The sequence below is a fragment of the Myotis lucifugus genome, unplaced genomic scaffold (genome assembly GCF_000147115.1).
Source record: "Myotis lucifugus unplaced genomic scaffold, Myoluc2.0 scaffold_682, whole genome shotgun sequence".
NCBI classification, from domain to species: domain Eukaryota; kingdom Metazoa; phylum Chordata; class Mammalia; order Chiroptera; family Vespertilionidae; genus Myotis; species Myotis lucifugus.
The window spans coordinates 241,859-245,220 of NW_005871730.1; the positions used below are offsets into that span (position 1 = coordinate 241,859).

At 61.2% G+C, this 3,362-nt stretch overlaps 1 long non-coding RNA gene across 1 annotated transcript; it reads right to left on the reverse strand.

Annotated features, from left to right (window-relative positions):
• Positions 1-1,534: 1,534 nt before the first annotated feature.
• LOC106694855 lies at positions 1,535-2,959 on the reverse strand. Its single transcript, XR_001345925.2, has 2 exons — positions 2,717-2,959; positions 1,535-1,806 (listed from the first exon to the last, which is right to left on the reverse strand). It is a non-coding gene; the product is annotated as an uncharacterized LOC106694855 (long non-coding RNA).
• Positions 2,960-3,362: the final 403 nt, after the last annotated feature.

A 3,362-nucleotide genomic window follows, 5' to 3' on the forward strand; every position in this document is an offset into this window, starting at 1 on the left:
CTGGGAAGTGACGGAGGCGGGCCGGGCCGAGGGCCCTGGGCTGTGCAGGCAGCTGCAGCAGGGCCGGGAGCTAAACCAGCCTGGTTCCCCTCGGTGGCTGCTCAGACCTGATAGAAACCGCCAGAAGGAAGGGCTGCCTGAATTCCTCCTACTGGGTCTGAGCGGCCTTGCTGACAGCCCCTGACGGCTGGGTTCACGCATCACTCTGCACCTGGAAAGAACTTTCCGGAGATGCAGCTCATTCTCCCACTCCTGCCCGTGTCCCCGCCCTGTGGGACTGGGGTGCTTTTCCTTGCACAAGGAGCTGGTTTGGGGTGTGGGGAGGAGGGCAGGGAGGGGTCCACGGGAAGCTGGAGGTCTCACAGGCCCCACCTCAGAGCTGGGCAGCATGGACCCTGCCCCTCTGGTCCCCTGCCTGGGCATGGCCCGGGCACCATTGGCCCTGGCAAGGACCTTTCAAAGAGAAGATGAAGGCCCTAGCCTGTGTGGCTCAGTGGTTGCAGTGTTGGCCCTCAGACTGCAGGGTCTCGAGTTCGATTCGGTCAAGGGCATATATCTCCGTTGTGGGCTCAGTCCCTGACCCCGGTCAGGGTGCGTGTAGGAGGCAGCCAGTCGATGTGTCTCTCTTATATAGATGTTTCTCTCTCTCGGTCTCTCCCCATCCCTTCCACTCCCTCTAAAAATCAATGGAAAGGTATCCTTAGGTGAGGATTAACAGCAACTACCAAAGAGGAAGCACATCCCCTGGGGTGGCGGGGGTGGGGTGCAGGCTCTGTGCTCCTCGTGGGGGTCCAGCCCTTGCCCCTTGGGCCCAAGGCATCTATTCTCCCTGCCAGCACCTGGGCGACAGCCACTGACGCCCTCACGGGGATGTTCGAGTGCTGCCATGTATGTGTGCTTCGTGACAAAACCTACCACCAGACCGCCAGGACGGGGGTCCCGTGTGATGAGGCTGTGAGGGTGACTGGGGCAGAGGAGCTGAGAAGCAACCGCCAGTGTTGGCACCTCGACGGCCCTCTTCCTGTGCCACCGGGGCCCGGCCCTGGGGAGATGCGGATTCTTCGTCCTTCACTTACAACAAGATACGACATGGTCAAGCCGACAGGAGAGGGCATGTCAGCAGCTGTCCTATTGAGGCCCATCTACCCTTCATGTTGTCATGGGTTACGTGTCCCCGGATTCCCATGTTGAAGCCCTGATCCCCAGCCCCTCAGCATGTGACTGTATGTGGAGTTGGGTCTTTACCAAGGTGGTTACATTAAAACGAGGCCATTAGGGTGGTTCTGACCCCCTAGGACTGGTGTCCTTACAGGAGATGAGGACACGCACACACACACAGAGGGGCGACGACACGGGGACCCGGGGAGCGGACAGAGTCTGCCCCAGGCCTGCTCCTCTCCTGCAGGCATGAGCGTGCGGCGGGACCCGACCCATAGTACCTTGCTCCTGGGAAAGAGGATTCGTTGGTCAGGTCCAACGTAAAGGAATCCTTCGGTCCCACTCTGCAAAGAAATTAAGTCCTCAGCGACTTGCGTTTTATTTCCGTTTGGATTTTAATGTATCAGTTTCCCTGAAGGTGGGTGCCCGGGAAGCCAGCAGGGGGCCCCCTGGGGGAGGGGCCGGCACTGCGGGTGGGATGTCCCCTGCATTCCTGCGGGGACGCCTCACTCAGCTCCCTCAGGGCTGTGACTGTTCCGAGCTTTTCAACCGCAGGCGAGTAGCATCGTTGCGGAGTCCTGACGCGTTCCACAGTTTCCGCTGATGAAATCAGCCATCAGTTGCAGCTGAGGTGATTTCCAACCCGATCTGCATAAGGTGGGGGTTTATGGGCTCAGCTCTGAGCGAGGAAGGAATAAACTCCCGGCGACGTCAGAGGCCGGCCGAGCCTGTGCCATGACACGGCGGGGACCAGATGACAAAGGGCTCCCTGTGCCTCTGTGCCGCCCTCTCTCTCCCTGTCGATCAGACATGGCTCTTGGGGTTTGGGACCAGCCCGGAGAGGCCCCAGGCTGGGGCAGAGGCACCGACCAGAGAGAATAACCTCACTGCGTCCCATGAGCCAACATGTGAGGCTGTTGTCCGAGATAGCTGTGGCCTGTCCGCCACCTGGGAGCCAGGGCCTGGGGCCCTGGACGCGCTTTTCATGACTCAGGTGGAAGGCTGGCATTCGGGAGGGCGGGGCGAGTGCCTCCGGAACTGGGACAAGGTCAGAGACAGGCTGTCCCCGAGTGAATGAGCGAGTGAGCGTGGACCGAAGGCTCCCTGCAGCAGCTGCCGCCCCACAGCTCCTGGGGGATCTGATGGGTCATGTGGGGTGGTGGGAGTGCACAAGTGGGGTCCTGAGTGCGGGTGGTCCGGGGAGGGCTCGTCACCTGCTGGAGCCTGGACAAAGGGCTCAAAGGCCTCAGCCTCCGTGCTGCCCTGCAGAGGAGTGTCCTCCCAAGGACCCGGCCCTGCCCCCCCCCAGCAGGGAGTCGGTCAGGTTGAGGGTGTGTCTCAGGCGCCCTCAGAGCCCACACCTGGGGAGAGGCCTGGGCAGGAAGCCCCAGTCCCAGGAGCTCCTACTGTGCCCTCTGGCCGTCTTCTGGCTCAGGCTCAGACCCTGCTCCTCTTCCCTTGGACCCTGGGCACTCACGTCCTGGACTGACGGGGTGGGGGCACCTTTGCCTGCTGTGGTCCTCCCTGGCCTTTTCAGACCTGCAAGGCCAAGACCTACCCTGTAGACAGCCAGGCCCAGCCCCGGCCGCTTCCTGCAGCCAGGGGACCTGCCGGGCGAGCCAGTTGACGGCCGGCTGACCTCGTCCTAATGGGCCTCAGGACCACAGTCTTCCTGACAGGAAGCACGTCCAGCAGGCCCGAGAGGCAGCCTCCTGTGCATATTGCAACAGGCGTGTTTACACGGGTTAGCCAAGTGTACGCTGGCACGACTTCTGTCACGCCGCCCGGAGGCCTGCAGCGATGCCAGGTGGCTGCGAAGGGAAGTGGGAAAGGATACTGGGGGTGGGGGGCGCTGGGGGCTGTGCGGGGGGGCGGGGCAGAGGAGGGGCTGGCAGAGGGAGCTATGTATTCACATGTGAGTCCGTGTGCAAGTGTGTGTGTGAGTACATCTGTGAGAGTGTGTGGGAGAGCGTGGGAGTCTGTGCTGGGGGCATGTTTTGGTCCCTATTGACCCTAAGGGAGGTATTTGAAATCTATAAAGGAAGAAAATTCAATCACATGTACTGAACATAGTAAAATTACCAGAAGGTAGCATGGTCCCCAAATCACAAACATAGGGACCTGCATTGCTGCTCTGTGACAGCTCCAGCCCCTCCCTCCCTGCTGTGCAGACCCCAGGACAAACCACAGGTGTGGTGGGGAGG